The sequence below is a fragment of the Pogona vitticeps genome, chromosome 5 (genome assembly GCF_051106095.1).
Source record: "Pogona vitticeps strain Pit_001003342236 chromosome 5, PviZW2.1, whole genome shotgun sequence".
NCBI classification, from domain to species: Eukaryota; Metazoa; Chordata; class Lepidosauria; order Squamata; family Agamidae; genus Pogona; species Pogona vitticeps.
Window position 1 is genome coordinate 46298987 of NC_135787.1, and position 22249 is coordinate 46321235.

A 22249-nucleotide genomic window follows, 5' to 3' on the forward strand; every position below is an offset into this window, starting at 1 on the left:
TCTTGCTGATGTGTTTCAATGTAGTCCACATGCAGTGGAGCTTGCAGGCCTTTTAACACAGGGGTTCCTTCTAACAAATATGCCTTTGATATGACCTTATAGTGCATCAGTGTTAGGCTTATATTAGGAAATGTTCAGAGAACTTCAATTACTGAATGTTGCATAAATGTAACAAATTCAGAAGCACTACTGTATATTCTCAAAGAATAGTCAAGTGCATAGGAACACAGGAACCTACCACAGGCTAAGGAAGAGTCTTGGTCCATGTGAGCCTAGTATAGCCAATTCTGACTGGCAGCAATTCCTTTCTGGTCCTACCCAGAGCTTCAAATTTCTCCTCAGGTACTAACTAGTCTGAGCCTGCTAATTCCCCAACATTAGATGAGATCAGGTGTGCTCAAAATGGTAGGGCAGTACTTCAGAACTGTATGGTGGTATTCTTCCAGTTGCCAAAATCAAGGAAATAAAATTTTGCCACCCGCACCCATGAATGCAGCAAATGCATCTCAATAGATTTGTTTATTATTTGGATTATTTGGATTCACCCTGACACCTGCAGCTTCCACAAATTCTGTGAGCCATCCCACAATAATACTGTGATTTATAACTGAAATTTCATATAACTCACCAAGTCCTTCAGAAATGCTTGCAATCATGCATAGCATACTACAGTGGTGCCCTGCATTACGACGACCCCACATGATGATAAAATCGCTTGATGACGACTTTTTTGCGATCGCTATAGCGATCGCAAAACAATGGTTCCTATGGGGGTTTTGTCGCTTTACGTTGATTAGGTCCCTGCTTCGCGAACCGTTTGTTTGCAAAACGATGGTTTTACCGGCTCCACAAAATGGCTTCCCTTCTCAAAATGGCTGTTTTCCAGACAGAAGCTTCAGAAAACAGCAATTTTAAACAGCTGATTGGCAGTTCTCTATAGGCGATCTTCACTGGATGATGAGGTATTTCCCCACTGGAACACATTAACCAGTTTTCAATGCATTCCAATTGTTTTTTTTTTTTTGCATGACGACGATTCTGCTGTACAGTGATTTTGACAGAATGATTGTCAAACTATTTGTCCCAGCTTTTAAAGTCACACAGCCACATGCACTTAGACACAGACACATTTAATCTCCTGAGTGCCACTGTAGCCCTTGAAAATCGGTGCTCAAAACCTAACTAAATATACTTCCATCATAATAGCCACTATGTCCTGTTGCAGTCTAACAGATGGTCACCCCCTGTTAGACAACTATGTCTGTCTCTTTATTCTTCAATTAACTGCATCTGAAGCACTGCATCTAAACTTCATGGCAGAAGGTAATGATGTACCATTGGGTGAGGAATTATGAGATAGTTAAACATTATCTGCATCTTCCAAGTTAGACACTACTCAGTCATTCTTTGAAAGGAAAATCTACATGCCTATAAAGAGTGTCCACAAATGAAAAGCAGAAAATTTAGGGAAATTTCATATTGTCTTGAGACATAAAACAATGTCTGTGTAGCAGTGGCCTAGGTGTGAAACTCCCTTCCCAGATGCAATTTTCAAAGAAGCAGCCATAATAATATGTGCAAACATATCAGGAAAAAAGATAACGAAAGCAAAAACAAACAGACAAACAAACAAACAAAAAGCACTAGGGTGGATGTGATTTAAATCAAATTGATTTAAACCACAGTTTACATTTTTTTTTAAAAAAAAGATATTTTTAATTACTTAAATCTAAAAAAATGGTTTTTTTAAATCTGTCATGAGTTCAGCCGAAGAAGATCTGGAATCTGAGAGGTTAATTACAGCTGAGGAAAATGCTGAGCAATTAGAAGCACAGACAACTGAATCACCACCAGATTCTTCTCCCCCAGTAGCCAGGGTGAGGGCTAAGCTTCAGCAAAGACTCATGATGCGAAGGTCAGAGGATCGCATGAATGCTTCCCATAGGAACATCAGGTCAACGAGCCCTGAGTTTTAGCAGGATGAAGTGTTTCGATGACTGCTGCTGCTATAAAATCTGCACCCAGAGGCTTAGAAGTTTGTGGAAGCAACAAGTCCACACTCTGGCTCACAGCCACACTCCTACTTATCTTGGACCTTGTTCTATGGACCCTTGGCTTTGGACTCTGGTTCGTGTTTTGGCTTTGGCGTTTTGGTATCTGCTTTGCATCTTCTGGGTTCTGATATTGGACTGGCTTATTGGATTTTTGCCTGTTGAACCCCCCTGGGAATGTGACAACATCTAAATTGTGATTTAAATTGATTTTTAAAAATCATTGATTTTTATGTACTCTGCAAAAAAAAAATCTGCCGCAACGAAAACATTGTGCCACCTTAAAGACTAACTATTACATTTTAGTGTGAGCTTTTATAGATGTGATCCATGGAAGTTCACAATAAAATACAGCAGGCTTTAAAGTGCCACAGTGTTTTGACTTTTATTTGTTTATTTATTTTGATTTTGTCTGATATCTCTTCCCACACTCCATCACTAGTGGCCTTTAGAGTGCTGGCAAAAGCTATGCTGTCTTGCAAAAATTCTACTGAGTTGGAGTGCAATCCTAATTAACCAAGAGGTCTTATGGCCAGCTCAAGTCGACAAAAGAGGTTCTGCTAACAGAAAAGATTTCTGCCCATTCCAAACCCATTACAGCTGGCACATCTTTCAGTTAGATGGTAATTTCATGCTGGCTCCTTTGGTTTTAGAAGCCATCCTTCTTGCGTTGTTACAGTTCCTATCAGCTTTTGTTTTGATGTTTGTTTTGGATTGTTATATTTCATTGTGTTTATAATCTTCTTATAAGAACACCCTGAGCCAATATGAAGAGAAGGGTGATTCAGGAATAGCAACAGCAGCAGCAGGTCAGCAACAGTTTAAAATTAAAAACTTGACTGCTGTCAGTCCCTCAGGCATGAGGTTAGGAAAGCTTCAGGACTCCAGTGACCAATTCCTCATCTATGGCTGCCTTACAGAGGAGTTCCAAGCTCAAAAACTGGAGGGAGGGGCGGGGGGGGGAACCAGTTCCAGTTTTTCCAGGGAGGGATCACTGAAGGACTTTAAAAACAAGCCTTAGGGGCCAATTAAATACTACTATATCCAGGGTAGTGCAGTGGATCAAATGACAGACTAGGATTCTGGAGACCAGGGTTAAAATCTTCATTTAGCCTTGGAAACTCACTAGGGGGAGTGGAACTGGTAAAACCACCCCTTAAGTATCTCATTTACCTTGAAAGTCTATTAGGGTCACTGTAACTCAGTTTGGACTTGACAGCACAGAATAACATGCAAAGCACTGACATAACAAGATCAACTAAAATATGAGTAACTCCTTCCCTGCATACTAGTGCTTGATGCTTTGATTTTAGAAGGCTCTAATAACCTTTTGGAGGTACCTAAGATACTACAAACAAAAAAACTTATATGGTAAGGATGAGGCATATTATACAGTCCATATAACGCAAACAGTTAACATGAATAGAATATGACCCTATAATTGAAAACAGTTTTTATCCAAAAATGTGGAACTTCACATACATGTCTACTCAAGCAAGCTCAAGATATTTTCTTGCCTGAAGCAGAGCAGCAAATGATGCCTTCCTCCAATTCAACACATTATTTTGATAAAAGGCAGAAAAACCCAAGCATGTCCACTCCTTGCTGACAGTAAAAATATGCAAATTAAGTAAATAATAAACCAACCACTGCTCTTTCTCGACGCGCAGATGCCCAAAGCAGCTGCCTCATTCTGCCTAATGGCAGCATCTTAATGCCTCAACACAACCTCTTGTTTGGTTTCTGGGCAAGGCAGGAAAAATACTCCAAGCTCCCTGTTAGACACCTGTTCTTACCACCTTGGTGAGTGTTCCTCATCAGATGTTGATTACCCTGAGGACTTGTCATAGTTTGCAATTGAACCAGGCATAATTTAAAGATAGCATGTGTTTTGCTGAGTACGAAAAGAAATGTTAAAATTATTAAGGTGTAAGTGAGCCATCTCAAGTGATACTGGATACTGCCTCAATAAGGGACTGTTCATTGTGGTTCAAACAAGGAAATGAAAGTGTCAGACCAAAAGAAAATTTACAGGTTTGCAGCTGATAGACCCTAAAAGTTAACTGTTCTTTGAGATGTAGGAGGCAGGAAATGTCTGTCTCACATCTTTCATCTGAACAGTTTTCATGACGATGGGAGTATTCACCTGCATGAACACAGTGCGGTCAAGATCTCTTTCAACTAGATATTGGGTATCAGGTGAAGAGGAAGGAAAGGAATGACAATGAAATATATCCAAGTGCTCATCATACACTACTACATCTGCCATACTAGCTTTTATCTCAAGTCCAACCCTTATAACAATGAAAAAATACTTGATGTAGCACCTGATTTACTTTGTGAACTGATTATTAATATTTTGTTCCACATTTTGCACTGTATATATTTGGACAGACAACAACCAGATGAACGAATAAAATTCTCTTCTGTATTTTTGTGCTACATGAGTCTATAAATATCAAAATGCCAACATGGCAAAAATCTATGTACCTATAACACAGTTTCAACTATTAACTATGAATGAAGGTTTCAAACTATAATTTACACAAATGATTCAAAATGACAGTTCTGTTGCATTAAAAAACATAGCAAATGCAGATGTCACCCTCGTGACTAGAAGTATACAGATCTGAATTTCTAAACTACAACTTCCATGCTGCCTGGGGAATTCTTGGAGTTGTAGGCCAAAAATAAAAATCTGCTCATCTCTGTGCTTGACCATTCTTAGAAGATTGATAGCAAGCCGTGAGATTATTTGTGTTATGTTGACTGTAAAATATGGCTCATCCTTACTATCTGGGTACATTCAGATAAAGCAGTTAATTTTAAGTTCACTTTACAAGAATGTTGTCTGGTAAGATCTGAATTCATACATGATCGCTTCGTCCTTTGTATACAAAGAAATGAAATGAATGAAAAAGGTTTGAATACAGTTCCAAACAACTTCATTATTTCCAAACAAGTTCATTATGTCTGAATCATAGGCGGGAAAATACTTTCTGGACTAATATGATCAGTTTCCTCCAACCATTAGACTTGCTGTTTGCAAGATTCTGGGAGTTGCAGTTCACAAAAGGAACTTTTCCTATCTCTGGATTGAATAGGGGAAGTTGTGGCATGTATAACCCATAGTTAACAAGCATCAACTCGGGAACAAACTATGGTTTAACACTGTGCTTTGAAAACTTAACTATGGTTTGTTCAAATGACAGTATATGGACAACTGGAAGACGGACATTTTCTCCCTATCATGCAAAAGGGGAAAGAACATGCAAGTGCAGAGCTTAATATGGTATTTTAATGCCAGACCATGGTCTACTGCAGATTTTACGGTATGTGCATTTTAGTTGCACATAAGTTGCACAAAATAACTTTTGTTTGCCATTGGAATTTTACAAATATTTTAAATAAAAGAATGCACACAGTCAGATGTCTTGTTGCCAGTCTGATAAATTATGGTTTATTTTAACTTGTATCATGATCACTTGTATCACTTTAATATACAGAGAGCCATCCAACCATATGAGAAATGTGGGAAAGCTTTGTTACTTTGCAAAATACACCAAATATTAAATGCTGAAATCCTGCTGCGTAACAGTTCATTGCTTACAGTTAAATAAAGATCCTCCCAGCATGTTTCCAGGGGCATGTGAGCACATGCACATACCAAACCAGTGCCCGTGCATGTGTCCTTAGAATTGTGGTGGGGATCTTTATTTAATAGTGAGTAACGGACTGAAAGTTATCACTTTGCTTATGTCACCAGGATCAGTCAGTAAAGTACAGAAAATAAATGGCATCCATCTGCAATGTGGTAAACTGTTACAATACTTGGTTTGCTTCTCACGAAACGTGTAAATACTAGAAAAACTAAATCTTACTTCCAACTGCTTCCATTTAAAAACGCTACAGACTTACATCACATTGTATAATGAAAATAATAAGCAACAAGCAATTCTTATTGTTTTTGGTTTTCTATTTGGCATTCCCTCTTTCCTTTTTTTTTTTCATTTCTGTACATCTCTGTCAAAGCAATTCTTTCAGCGGGTCCTGTATAGTACAAACTTCAGTAGGCTACTGATTTTAATTAGGAGAATTAGAATGTTTCCCTTAAAGAAATGGAAGTCATTATTACACTTAGAAAGTAATACATAATATACTGCAGCAAACCATGTGTAAATTATAAGCAGCTTGTTCTAAAATGGCTCTCCGCTTAATACTGAATACCAAGTAGATGGTGATTTCTGATATTCTGACAGAAGCTGCAAGAATATGTTAGCCATTCATTTATTCAACTGAAATCCCAAAGGAATATTCAACCCGTCAGCAAATGCCATAAAGATCAATATTTAAGCAGAAAATGATAATCCAGGTTTATTCTGAATCTATGACAATTTAATACCTTCACTAAAATAGATGTTACTCTTTGTCACCAAGTCACTTTTGACTTATGGTGTTACTATGAATCAATTACTTCCCAAAGAGCCTATTATTAACAACCCTCACAAACAAGTCTATCTTTTGAAGGAAATCAACCCTGAGTGCTCACTGAAAGGACAGATCTGGAAGCTGAGGCTCCAATACTTTGGCCATCTCATGAGAAGAGAAGACTCTCTGGAAAAGACCCTGATGTTAGGAAAGTGTGAAGGCAAGAGGAGAAGGGGACGACAGAGGACGAGATGGTTGGACAGTGTCATCAAAGTGACCAACATGAATTTGACCCAACTCCGGGAGGCAGTGGAAGACAGGAGTGCCTGGCATGCTTTGGTCCATGGACATGACTTAACGACTAACTTAATGACATGAAGAGTCAGACATGACTTAACGACTAACCAACAACGGCAATTTAACCACTGCATCACAAGGGTCCATAGAGCCCATGTTCAGTCCCTGCCATCCCCAGTCTGAAACTTTGGAGAACCACTAACTGGAACTACTGAGCTAGCTAGAGCAGGAACTCAGTGAAAGGCAACGTAATAGTTTCCATATGTTGGTTCAGATTTTACTATTATTATTATTTATTTTATTTATATCCCGCCTATCAGGTCGGTTAAGACCACTCTAGGCAGGTAACAGCATAAAAACACAGCTACCATTTAAGCTAAACTACCATTTCTAAAGTAAACAATTACTAGCATTTTAAGTGAACAAGGATATCTGCAAGCGGGATCTGAAGGCCTTAGGAATGGACCTCAACAGATGGGTGAGCGTTCAGTCTGGAGGCAGGTGGTGGAGCATGGCCTCTCCCAATTTGAAGAGACCCTTGTCCAGCAGGCCAAGGCAAAGAGGCAGTCCTGAAAGCAGCAAAATCAGGGAGCTGGACAGGTGACAGATTGTATTTGTCCTCACTGTGGAAGGGATTGTCACTCTCAAATTGGCCTTCTCAGCCACACTAGACACTGTTCCAAGACCTCTATTCAGAGCACGTTATCATAGTCCCTCAAGACTGAAGGATGCCTACTAGAAGTGAACAATTACTTTGAGTAACAAATACTGTAACTGTACTAGTGTGATATCCTTATTTTGCAAGAGTGTATTTCCAACATAATCAGATTTACAAATCAAACTCTAGATTAAATTCTGCAAAAAAAAAAAAAACCCTCTGGTTTATAAAGGCAAAATATTGTGCTTCCCTATGCATGATTCAAAACACCAGGAAATTGCCCGATATTGCTTTGCAATATTGTTTCCATGTTGGCAGCAAGAAAAAGAATGCAATATCAAAGGGCCAAGATGGTCTGCAAGATACCTTCTTGTGTTCACTATCATTCAAAAAAAGATACCAAGCAGTGAAAAATTCCAGAACCCGACTCCTATTTTCATCAGTTAACCACTTGTCACCCAAAGTTCAGATTGTTGGGTAAATGAAGGCATGGAGACAAAAATGAAATAATATGGTAACAATCTTTATCCAAAGTTATTAGGAAATGGGAAAACAGGACATTTCTAGTAAAATAACAAACTGATAGAAGTACATATTTATTCTAAGAGGCAGGATAAAACATAGAACAAAACATACTAAAAGACAGTAAAAGCAATAAGGGTGGTTGACTGCTGGAAAAACAATTAACTCCTTTTGTAGGGCTTTACCAGGAAGAGAAATTGAAATAATTAGCCAACCCAAACACTGCTAAGTTAAAACCATCAGTTTATCAGACACACCAATTAAGGCACAGGGTTTACTCTAACGTAGGTTATACTTCCGGGTCAGGTCTGCTTCAGTTAAAACAAATAGGTAATGGTAAAGGTTCCCCTTGACATTTAGTCCAGTTGTGTCTGACTCCAGGGGGCAGTGCTCATCCCCATTTCCAAACCGTAGAGCCGGCATTTGTCCTTAAGATAGTTTCCGTGGTCACATGGCCAGTGCGACTAGACACGGAATGCTGTTACCTTCCCACCATGGTGATACCTATTTATCTACTTGCATTTTTACATGCTTTTGAACTTCTTGGTTGGCAGGAGCTGGGACAAGCGACGGACTCGATTTTACAACTGCTGGTCTTCCAACCTTGCAGCACAGAGGCTTCTGCGGTTTAACCAGCTGTGCCACCACGTCTCTAGTTAAAAGAAATACATTAACCCTATTGTCTCTGGAATGTAGATCTTGCCATGCCTCAACACCCTTTCTCCAGATGTAACATGGAAACCATTTAAATTACATAATCAATAACATCATTGACTATCAATTTTGTTGGCATTGGAATTAAGCATATTCAACATTTCACAAAGATGTACACATTTCTCTCTTGTCAGTGGCTTGGTCAAAATATCTGCCACCATTTCATTAGGAGGGCAACATTCAGTCTCAATCAGTCCTTTCGGGTGTAAGCCTTTCACAAGTTGATTAATAATAAGAATAAGAATAAGAATAAGAATAATAAATAATTTATTGTCATTGTAAGTATATACACAGTATACCCATACAACCAAATTCACAGTCCAATACATACTTCCTATTTAATTTTTAAAGACGGTTCATGATTTATCAAATGATATTCTGCAGCAAACCCAATGATGTGAGGTGGAAAATTTTCCATGTTTTTTTAAAAATAACCATTTCATAAAATTCATTAGTCACAATGAATGGATGCCAATACAATTATTAAATACCCTTCACAGTTCCAAAGCTGTCCATGCCAGGAAAGTCATTTTTGTATACCTAAGCATGGCTTAAATAAGAAACCAAATCAGATCTTTTGTAGCTCTTATACCAGTAATGTCTTTCTGTTCATTACCCCATACTGCCCATTCTCTGAGAAGTTTACAATTTAATTATGCAGACTACATATTGCTCCTCCTGCCGTGAGCTGGGTACCCAATTTACTAACCTCAGAAGGATGGAAGGTTGAGTCAACCTTGTACCTGCCAGGATCAAACTTGGGTCGTGAGCAGAATCTTGATTACAGTACTGCAGTTTAACCACTACACCATAAGGCCACTCCATATAAGTCAAAGAAATGAAGTTTCCAAAAACTTAGAATGGAATTTTTTTTCCTGGAAAACCTTTATCAATGAGGAAGCCACTGAAATACCCAATTTAATTTCATTAGCAAATGTGATACTAGTTACAAAACACATATGCATGAAAACTGTTTCATTAGTGCATATGCACCAACACTATCGTCCACAACAGAAGTTAAAGACAAATTCTACAACAGTCTGGCAGGTACTATTAAAAAACATCCCCGAGAGATAACTACTATTCATTCTTGGAGACTTTAATGCTAGAGTTGTTGCTGATCACAATTCTTGGCCCTCTTGTCTAGGCCATTTTGACATTGGGAAGATGAACAAAAACGGCCAACGCTTGCTGGAGTTTTGCTGTTATTATGGTCTTTGTGTCAGGAACATGTTCTTTAATATGAAGCTTCAACACAGAGTTTCCTGGAGACATCCAAGATTGAAGCATTGTCATCAGCTTGATCTGATCCTCACTAGACGTTCTAGCCTTCCTAGTGTGACGATCACACAGTTACCAAAGTGCTGATTGCGATACTGATCACTCTCTGGTGTATAGTAGAGTAAAACTGCGAACAAAGAGATTGTATCACAAGAAAAAGGAAGGAAGACCACTAGTGACATTAGCAAGACTCGTGATCAGAGAAAAGTGGAGGAATTTGCCCAAGCGCTTGAGGAATCCCTTCCAGGCCTGGCTGATGCAAATGCACCTGAACGATGGGAACATTTCATGAACGCTGTTTATAACACCACCTTGTCTACATTTGGCAAGACGACCAAAAAGGCAGCAGACTGGTTCGAAGCCTATTCAGAGGAGTTGATGCCAGCCATCAAGGAAAAGAGAAGAGCTCTAACAGCATACAAAGACTGTCCTAATGAGTACAACTTGCAGGTGCTTCGAGTTGCTTGTAGCAAAGTCCAACAGGCTGCCAGGAGATGTTCCAATGATTATTGGCTTCAGCTCTGCTCTCAGATACAGATAGTAGTGGACACAGGTAACATCAAGGTATCAAGCACAGTAGCGGACACAGGTAACGTCAAGGTATCAAGGTATGATGGTATCAAGCAGGCTTTAGGTCAAATACAAAAGAAATCTGTTCCCTTGAAGTCCGCTACAGGCGCGATCATCCAGGACCGAGTACGGGCAGATGGAATGCTGGGTGCAGCACTACTCTGAGCTATATTCTAGAGAGAATGTAGTAACTGAAGAGGCACTAAATAACATCGAGTGCCTGCCTGTCTTGAAAGAATTGGATAGCAAACCAACTTTAGTAGAAATACAGTAAAAGTGGCCTTGGATTCTCTTGCTTCCGGCAAGGCACCTGTGAAGGATAACATCCCTGCTGAAGTGCTGTAAAGAGATCATCACCACCAAACTGTATGAAATCTTTTGTCTTTGCTGGAGGGAAGGTGGAGTACAACAGGACATGAAGGATGCAAACATTGTTACATTGTATAAGAACAAAGGAGACAGGGGTGACTGAAATAACTACCATGGCATCTCTCTTCTCAGCATTGTAGGGAAACTGCTTCCCCATGTTGTGCTGAAGAGACTCCAGGTGCTTCCTGACAGAGGCTATCCAGAATCATAGTGTGGATTTCGAGCTACAGTAATAGATCCACCACTGACATGGTATTCTCCCTTTGACAGTTGCAGGAGAAATGTAGGGAACAACGACAGCCACTTTTTGTGGCCTTCATAGATCTCACAAAGGCCTTTGATTTGGTTAGCAGTGACAGCCTCTTTAAAGTACTTCCCAAGATTGGATGTCCACCTTGACTCCTTAACATCATCAGGTCCTTTCATGAGGAAATGAAGGGCACTGTAGTTTTTGATGGCTCAACATCAGATCCCTTTGACATCTGAAGCGGAGTGAAACAGGGCTGTGTCCTCGTGCCGACCCTGTTTGGGATATTTTTTGCTATCATGCTGAAGCACACCTTTGGAACCGAAACAGAAGGTGTCTATCTCCGGACTAGATCAGATGGAAAGCTCTTTAATCTCTTTAGATTAGGAGTGAAGACCAAGGTCCGACTGAAATGCATGCAGGACTTCCTCTTTGCTGACGATGCAGTTGTTGTTGCCCACTCTGCTGAAGACCTCCAACAACTCATGAATCACTTTAGCAAGGCCTGCCAAGACTTTGGATTAACAATCAGCCTGAAGAAAACACAACTCATGGGCCAGAGTGTGGATTCACCTCCCACTATTACCATCTCCACACAAGAATTGGAGGTTGTTCATGACTTTGTGTACCTTGGCTCAATGATATCTGACACTCTCTCCCTAGATGTTGACCTGGATAAACACATTGGCAAAGCAGCTACCACATTCTCTAGACTCACAAAAAGAGAATAGTTCAATATGAAGCTGATGGCATATACCAAGATCCAGGTCTATAAAGACTGTGTCCTGAGCACACTCCTGTACTGCAGTGAGTCCTGAACCCTTTGTGCACAGCAGGAGAGGAAGCTGAACACGTTCCATATGCGTTGTCTCTGACGCATGTTTGCAATCACCTGGCAGGACAAAGTTACAAAGGGAGTCGTCGTAGAACGAGCTGGAATTTTTAGCATGTATACATTACTGAAACAGTGATGTCTACGTTGGTTTGGGCATGTTGAGAGAATGGCTGACGGTTGGATTCCAAAAGATCTCCCGTATGGGGAATTAGTGCAGGGAAATAGCCCCAGAGGGAGACCACTGCTGTGATACAAGGACATCTGCAAGCGGGATCTGAAGGCCTTAGGAATGGAACTCACAACAGATGGGAAACCTTGACATCTAAGCGTTCAGCCTCGAGGTAGGCAGTGCAGCATGGCCTCTCCCATTTTGAAGAGACACTTGTCCACCAGGCCAAGGCAAAGAGGCAGTCCTGAACCCAGCAAAATCAGGGAGCTGGACAGGGGACAGATTGTATTTGTCACTAGACGCTGTTCCAAGTCCTCCATACAGAGTATGTTACCATAGTCTCTCGGGACTGAAGGATACCTAATCAATACTGACACTATCAGTTTTCTAAGATTATTCTTTCAAAGAGAAAAAAGAACAAAGCTTAGAATCTGCAATAAAAGCAGATGAGTTGTAAAAACACAGAGTCTGTAAATCACAAACATAATTACACCAAGAAATCAAGGGTGACATAAAGCGCAGGCTGTTTTGGTTACTTTTTTGTCCCTGGGTGAATATGGAAAATTCAAGACACAGCCAACCTCACAGCTTGTCTCATTTAAGCAAACTGATTTTTATATATAAATCAATTTTTTATATATATAATGCTTGTATTTTCTCAACATAAATAACAAAGTTGGCAAAAGACAACATTTCTTCCAAGACATCTTGGAATCACAGAGACTTGTTTTCCTTCTGCCTTTCCCTCATGACAGACTTTACCTACGTTTGCCCTGGCCAGCCATCACGCACATTCTGTCAAAGAACGTGGGAGCTGTCAACCTCATTTTCTGGATAGAGCTGTTCCTCATTTTCTGGATAGAGCTGTTCCTCATAACCGACAGTGGATGAAAAGAAAGCGCTGACTGTGTCACAAGGCTATTCTTTACTTCTGTTTGTAAACCAAGTGTAACTCTGTGAAGCGTCTTGTGTCATGCAAGTACTAGATCTCAGATTCTTATGCTTGCACTGAAATCAAATCTTCAGTAAAGCATGTTTTCAATAAAATTAACTAGTACATCACTTGTTAAACAGAAATGAAAAACTGTTAATTCAAGACAATCCAGATTAACTGGATTTGAATGCAATTTACTGATTCAAGCTGTCAGAAACCAATGTTTTTTTTAAAAAAAAACTCAGAACAAAAAATGAAAAGGTTCACAAAAGTACTATGCTGGGAAACAGTTCTTTCTCGCTGTGGAATGCAAGGTTAGAATAATCACTGGAAGACTCAAGTGTTGCACTATTTTATTCTGTTTTATTTCACACCCCAAATGAGAGCTGCTTATTTAAAAAATAATAATTTTTAAAAATCCAGAATTTTAACACAGGCTTGAACGCAGCAACTCTACAAACAAAACAGAGCAGAAAAGACAGGAATTATCACCTTTCCTAGTCTATATGCACCCAAAAGCAAAGGGAACACTTTTCTATTTTTCTCATAAATCATGGTAAGCCAAACCTACCAGGATCTATACCCTAGTTGGAAAAAAAAAACATTTGCACAAAGAACTAAGATGTATAGATCTGCAAGAGGCAGTGCCAATGCAGAAAGACAGGCCTGATAGGATGTTTTGCTCTTGTGTAGCTGCTATTTTTCTTTGATGCAGGTTGATATGCTCAGGGGTGAATTACATCACTTCTTCCCTTCTCAGTTCTCTGCCAGCTGTCATTTGCTACACAGTAAGTACAGCACAGCACCACAAGCAACTTTTACAAGGCAGTCTCTATAATATTCTTTATTTCTCTCAAATTGGTCTTCAATGGTACTCAGATGCACAACTCTGCATTTCTTACACAGATAAACAAATAAACTTATGGGTAGGATGTTCTTAGAACACAACATTTCATTCATTAACAACAGAGTATATGAACTGACTGAAGCATGGCATATGCTAAATAAAGCAGCTTATTAACCAGATAAATAGGATTGCCAATTATCAAAGGACCACTGCCAATAAGAAGATTATAATAATTATGCCATGGTCCATCCCGTAAAACTGGAAAAAACTTTATGAGTGAAGTTAACATTAGTTCATTACTATCGATAGTGTCAGGGGAGCAATGAACCTCTCCACTACCTGGGAAAACGCTTTCTAAAAATTAATTTAATTTCCCTGAAAGAGTAAGACTTGAGGCTTCTGTTACTTCAAGCGATATTTTGGAACAGCTGCTATATAGTTAGAAAAAAACTAAAAACGGCATGAATTAATAATCATGTTCCTTGTTCATACAGCAACAAAGTATCATCTTTTGTTTATCAAACATTAGTCACACCCATACAATAAGGCTTACTCTTAAGTAAGTCTGCTTAAAACCATAGTTTTACCTTGTGGATCACCATACTGCCATGCAAGCAATTAAACATGAATGATTCAAATGTATCATTTTAAAAAAATCCAGCTGAAACAAACAAACAAAATTCTGCTGATAAGTCACAGAAAATAGAGGGTTTAAACATACATAATTAAGACTCTCATGTATGGCTCTGTTATTTTTGTTCCAACAGGCTTTTAAGAAGTCTTTCAAGAAACTGCTAGTCTTGACAGAAGCCAGAACATTTCAAGGCTATCTCAAGACTAGTTTTCTAACATAAAACCCACTGGGGTCTACATCACCAGTGCCAAACTACTGTAATTTCCTTCCAGGGGTGTGGTTTGGCTTTTTAATTGAAAAGCAAAAGGATGTGTATCTCACACACCTTATTTGGAAAGAAAGGCTGAAAAAGCTGGGTATTTTAGCCTCCAGAAAAGAAGACTATGGGGAGACATGACAGCACTTTTCAAACACTTGAAACGTAGTCATACAGAGGAGGGGCAGCATCTTTCCTTGATCATCTCAAAACACATAATAATGGGCTCAAGCTACAGGAACCAGATGTAGGCTGAATATCAGGAAAAACCTCCTAACAGTTAGAGCAGTATGCCAATGGAACCAATTACATCAGGACGTGGGGAGCGCTCCAACACTGGGGGCATTCAAGAGAAAAGTGGGCAACCATCTGTCAGATCTCCTTTGATTAGGACTCCTACACTGAGCAGAAGGTTGGACTCAATGGCCTTATAGCCCCCTTCCAACTCAATTATTCTATGATTCTTTGACTCTATGATAAAATTCAGTTATTTGACAACTGTACTGCAAAACTTTGTCAGGATGGTGCAGATTTATCAGCAACACCATGCAGCCAATAGTCTGTCTTGTGTTGAATTTGCTTTAAAGCAGAGATCGGCAATTTCCAGACATCTGGGAGATGCACACACCCATTCCAGGATTTAAGAGAGGTACCACCCAAAATGTTTTTCTGAAAAACATTTTTTCCTTAATGACAAAAGGTTCCCCTCCCACCCTCTACTGGCTGCAAGAAGATATTTCACCAGATTTTTGGTTATCAATTTAGGGATAGGATTTACAGATTTTCTGAACTAAAATATCACAATTTTCCATTTGGGGAGTTCTACCTATCTTGCATGCACCATGCAGACACCTCAATGTGATGCACCTGAGAGAAAGGACTAAATCAGAAGACTCTGAGGTTTAGTTAGGCCAAGCTCCAGCTAGCACTGGGGCAGGAACAGTGAGCTTAGCTGCACATCTCACCCCCTACTTTCCTCTCTCATTTAATATCAGTAACAAAGACAGTTTAGTATTTAAAATTAGTAACAAATACAATACTGTACCTAATAAAAATTACTGAAGTATAAATAAAGTACAGTGGCACCTCGCTAGACAATGATAATCCGTTCCACTGAAATCGCTGTTTAGTGAAATCATTGTCTAGCGAAAAGCATTTCCTCATTGGAATGCATTGAAACCTGTTTAATGCGTTCCAATGGGGAAGAATCGTCATTGTCTAGCGAAGATCGGCCATAGGAAAGCCGCTTTGCGAACCTCCGATCAGCTGTTTAAATCGCTGTCTTGCGAAGCTTAGGTCCCGAAAACACCTGTTTTGCGAGCAGGGAGGAAGCTGTCAAAATCGTTGTCTAGCGAAAATCGGTTTGCGAAGCAGGGACCAAACATTGTCCAGTGAAATTCCCCCATAGGAATCACTGTTTTGCGAATTGTTATAGCGATCGCAAAAAGTCAATGTCTAGCGGAAAAACTGTCATGCGGGGCAACTGTCTAGCGAGGCACCACTGTATGTTGAAAAATAAATAAATAAATGTTTAAGCTGACAAAGTATTTTTCATCATAAATATCTCAGTCTCAAACCTGCCTTACTGTTTCTTCAATATCCTCCTGTGGGTTACACCAATTTGGGAACCTTTGGACTAACAGAACCAGCCTCAGATGTGACATAGACCCAAGAGCAGGACAGTATGTACGCCCAAAGTTAATAAATAAAATCCCAGTGATATACATGACCGGGGGGGGGACTACATATGAACAAAACAAGAAGACTACTTTACATCACTGGCATACATTTTCATTTTCCTGCAATAATGTGAGATTCATCCCTTTAAAAATCTGGTCACTGCTTTAACCACATGCCTTTGCAAAATCTGTATCACGGTCTATTCTCTAAGGCATCATCTGTTAACAAATTCCAAGTGCCAGCTTCAATAAATGACTGCAGCTGAAGTTGACCTCAGAACTCAATTACTATCTAACTCCACAGCCACCTGATTCAAGCCCAGAAGGGTTCCAAACAAACGAAAAGAAAATCATTTATTGGTGCCAGCATGGAACGAGAGCTTCAATTTATAACAACATTCTTTTCAAGGGCTTCTCTCTCTCATTCGAGTTGAAGCTCCAGCATTACCTTGGCAATGTCTTGAGCTCTGTTAAGGGACTGGGTGGTGCTGCAGGTTAAAACACAGAAACCTTTGTGCTGCAAGGTCGGAAGACCAGCAGTTGTAAGATCGAATCCACGTGACGAAGTGAACTCCCGTCGCTTGTCCCAGCTCCTGCCAATTTAGCAGATCAAAAGCATGTAAATGCGAGTAGATAAATAGGTACCACCATGGTGGGAAGGTAATGACATTCCGTATCTAGTCGAGATAGATACATGACCATGGAAACTGTCTTCGGACAAGCGCTGGATCTATGGCTTGGAAACAGGGATGAGCACCATGCCCTAGAGTCGGACATGACTGGATTAATTGTCAAGAGGAACCTTTACCAAAAGCTCTGTTATGAGATTGTCATGACTGCATTCTCACAACCAGCAAAATGAGATAGTAAAACTGCTACTAGCGTGTGCCACTTCAGAGAGCAAGTGAGGGTTCACAGAAGATTTCTTCACTTTAAAAAAAATTAAAAAGAAGAAGCATAGTACAGTCGTGCCCCACTTAACGATTACCCCATATAATGACAAATCCACTTCACGGCAATGTTTTTGCGATCACAACTGCGATCACAAAACAATGTTTTAAATGGGTTTTAATCGCTTTGTGAAGATCGGTTCCCTGCTTCGGGAACCGATTCTTCGCATTATGACAATCAAAACAGCTGATCATCGGGTTTTCAAAATGGCCAGCAGCTGCTCAAAATAGCTCCCCGCTGTGTTTTTGGATGGATTCCTTGCTCTACAGGCACTGAAAATGGCCGCCCCTATGGAGGATCTTTGCTGGACGGTGAGTTTTTCAGCCCACTGGAACACACTGAACGGTTTTCAATGCGTTTCAATGGGCTTTTTATTTCGCTTTACGACGTTTTCACTCCACAGCGATTTCGCTGGAATGAATTAACGTCATTAAGCAAGGCACCACTGTATAACGTTTGGGGTACAATCACTGAAACACACACAGTACATGCAATACCAAACATATGCAAAAAAGTTCAGAGCACTGAGTATATACAGAATATTATCTGACTGATAATGCCATCCACACCTCAGGTTCTGAAAATTAATAAATCGTTGGGAAATGAGGTGAGCAAATGGAAGAGAAGACAGGCTTCTTGAACTTTAATTCAAGGTGTGCCTAATGAACTCCACAAAACAACTAAAGATACAGGATGCCTGTCATCCATTCCATCTAGTCATCCTATCAGGTCAAATCATAAATAACACAGACTCTTCTGTGCAGGAAAGAAGTACCTCACCAGCTGACTCCCTGAGAAGAATCTAATGAAACCAGCCTTTGGATTGTACAGTCCCCAATACATGAATAACAATTGTGAGTTTTTGAAATTCTCTCAATTCAAGTGAAGGAATGGGAGTACAGTGTGTTTCTCTAAACACAACTGATGGCAAGCTTTAGCACCAAAATTTAGCACCAAAACTTCAGAAAAGTCATAATAGCCTCAATATGTATTAAAAAAAAGCATACAGGTTGAGTTCCAAAGAATCAATTTGTATGCACAGCAGGAAGCACCAGAATAAAACATGTACTGACAGCACTGTTTCTGACAATAACAAAAAAGAAAGAGGGACAGGAAGTCTAGCACTGGAAAAGTGAAATTCATTTAATATTCAGTGTCCTTTCTGAGATGCATAAAGAATGGTGGCTAGAAAGGGGACTGTCTGCTGTTTTCTTTTGAACAGTAGAAACTGCTATAGTAAACCAGTGAAATTTTAGCAGTGTGTTTTTATCTTCCCTTTCATATCCATTTCTCTTTGCTGCCCATCTTTATGTATCTCAGGGTCAAAATGCAGGCTACAGTAGTTATGACCTTCATCAGCAACATCAGATTTTCACCCCTTCTTTCCTCTTTCAATTATAGTGGGAAAGGAATTCAAGAAGGAGCCAGCTGAGAAAGAAAGTCTTAAACCTCCCTTGCAATCATAGCAGAGGCAGCAGAGGACAATCCTCGCACAATGTAATGTGTCCTTTGAACCTCATTTTACCTCTCAAGTGCTTCTTTGTATGAACTATGTGGTAGCACCAGGCATGAAGTATAATGGTCTGAGCCAGAAACAGGCACCACTGCCTCGTCATGTCATTGTGACACTTGTTACTCCACAAAATATGGAGATTAGCAACACACAGGTTTCAAGAATTTGTAAACAAGGACTACTTTTGTTTGTTTGTTTTTAAAAAATGTTATAATACCATAATGTATGCAAAATTCCAGCATTGCAGTAATAGTGTCTGTCATGGCAACAATGCCTAACAGCAAGAGTGAACAAAATTCACATTCACAATGAACTCTTTAAGATTCCTTTGTCCATGAATGAGGGAAAACGTTTGCTTCAGTTATGCAGACAGAAGCATAATATTGCTAATGAAAACAATCCTTATTATTCTAAATGCTGAACAGTGCTGAGCAGGCCACTGTCACTTGGAGTGGGATGACATCAAATGCTGCTTCTGTTCCAATTCAATGAGCCTAATAATACATAATTTGATCTTATAAGCAACGTACTCTGCACCCAAACCCAATGAACACAAGTCTTGTGGTGGCATGGGAAATTTCTTTGGATTGGAAAAGCAGCTGTTAAATTTCTCAGGCTCTTCCAAGCCTTAATTTCACACTGAGGTATCCTGTTTTACAACCAACGTGGGTTTGTGGTTTCCTCTTTCACTATAGAACCTGAACAGTTTGTTTTGGAGTTCCCCCAGATGAAAGCAGTTGGACATGCCACAGCTGTACAGCTCCAGAAGACAGTGAGTGGAATTCCATCATAAAATGCTGCCCTTGGTTATTTCAATGGCATAAAAGTTTCTGAACTGGAACTGTATATTGGGGGGATTGCACAGTAATTACTTCTTCATGTTATCCAATGGGACTATTTAAAAAAAAAATCAGCAAGCTTTCGATGATAATTCATCTTCTTTAGGCTGTATACCTGTAATTAAAAAGTGAAATCAAAGGCTACCCAGCTGAAAATATATGCTAAGACCGAAGCGGACAAGGTGAAGGTCTCCAGACAGTGATAGATTGCAACTCCAAGCAGTCCTCATCCTTGGCTTTATTGGGGAGTGTTAATTGATGTTGTAGCCCAATAATATCTGGAAGGCCACATCTTGCCCTCTGCTGTTCTATGGTAAAAAAACAAACAAAGATTTAAAATATATTTTAAACCAGGGTAAGGGATTTTTAGCCCTCCAAATGCTTTAGAATTATGATTCCATAATCCCTTACCATTGGCCATGCTGGGTGGGCTTCATAGCAGCTGCTGGCCAAAACATCTGGAGGGCTAAAGGTTCTCACGTCCTGCTTTAAAGTAGTGAGCACACATATGAAAGTCATTCTCACAGGAGAAAAGTATGTATACCGGTTCTTGTATTCAAAGAACCAGGACTAGCTTTTGAATAACATTGGACAGATCTTTCTGTTTCATATAGTTCCATAGAATTAAATAATGCACCATGCGTGAACAACTCTGTTCAAGCTGCTGGATCAGCATAAACAGGAAAAGATGAAAGCGCAAGCCAACGTGAGTCTGTTCAGAAATGGGATACACTCCCTCACAAGTGACTGCAACCTTAGCCAGACCAATGGCCTTGCACCTACCAGTGGTCCTACATTTACAACAAACCTACATCCCAGCATTCAGATTAGAATGCCATGCAGAGGAGTGCAGAAATAACTGGCCCACTCACATTATGGCATCCTGTATGCCAGTCTTTCCCCAATCTGGTGCTTTCCTGATGTGCTGGAATACAACTCTCAGCACGTCAACCAAATACAGTAATGGTAACTATGGCCCAATATAGCTGGACAACACTGGGTTGAGGAAGGGTGCTTCCTGATTCTTAGCAATCCTGCCCGCGTGCTTGGGAGTTCAGCAGAGGAAAGGTTTAGCAAATAGTCCCCAGCTGGCTGTGTTTGAGCTGTGTTCAAAAGAAAGGTTCCCCACAGACTCATGATGGGTATCAACAAGATTAGAACTGAAACTGTGCTAAGTATTTATGCCTCAGATGGTGTCTTCAATTTCAGCAAGAGAAGCAATGTCAGTTTATCATCTATTATTGCACGATAGCTCACATAATCAGAACTTTCTACACACTTCATGCAGCTTTCACCATATTGGGCCTAGAATGAAATTCTTCTATGATGAACCATTACACACTTTCACTAAAACAAATCCCCCTGATGTGGTAAAATCTTCTGGTTTCGTTATTTTGTATGCGCTATTTCCAGCATACTTTTCTATATTCATTATACTCAACATGTACCCTTGACAGTTTCATCCATATATGGCTCCATAATATTTATTTCAGGAGTGTGCATTATTAAAAGCAGATCCCTTAGATGCAGATGCAAATAATTCACCAGCCTGTGTTCTACTTTATGCCATCACAAAAATGACAACCAATCCATCCATCCCCCACCACAAATTCTCCCATGGGCAGTCAGGGGATTCAGGACTCCTTCGCCCCAAAGCCTGTAAGATTGCTAAATGTGAATTTGCAGATTTGAGAATATAAAGTAATGTTTCTGAACTAGAAGCAGACATGGTAAAAATGCTTGGATATTGTGCTTCTGAGCATAAAGGACCTACACAATGGAAAACAATGGAAACTACTGGAACATATGTCTAAGTAGGAATGTGATTTTTACTAGCATAAGCAGATGTGCACTTTCAACTATCCCTGAGGAATGTTGACCTTACCAGAGTGATTCGTTTTCTCTTAACCTATGGTTCCGATACCTAAACCGCTAAGCTAAATCATTCAACTCTTCATTCAAGTTCTGCAACATAAGACTGATGAGGTCATTAGCCAGGGGATGTTTTGGAAATCCTCCTATCTTCAGGTGCCCATTGCTCCATTCATTGTCAGAAATCCTTGGGGGCCATGGAATCAGAGAACAAAGTCTTTAATTACCCCAAATCACCAATACCTGTGAAGTCACAGTACCAGTGTTGATTTTCTATAATCAAAGATTTTCTTCAAAGCCACCACAGGTTCTCAGTGATTACATGGGACCCAAGGGGGGCTTGGGATAGGAGGAGGAAATTTTTAATCTCCAAAATATTATCCAGGCTGATGACCTCAACAACCTTATGCTGTGGAACTTACTCAGACAGGATTTCAGCCACTCATTCCATCTAGACTAGCCTACTATACATGGAGCTGCCTTTGAGATGTGCCCACAAACTTGAGTTTATTGAAAAGCTGCTGAGAGACCTGGCCAGATGCAACATATTAGGCAAAATCCTGTTGGCATGACTTTGCACCAG

The 22249-nt window shown here is 39.9% G+C and overlaps 1 protein-coding gene across 1 annotated transcript in view; it reads right to left on the bottom strand.

Annotated features, from left to right (window-relative positions):
* The window catches only part of DCHS2 (dachsous cadherin-related 2), a 134210-nt gene that overhangs the window by 78433 nt on the left and 33528 nt on the right, over window positions 1–22249 (bottom strand). The window lies entirely within an intron of this gene.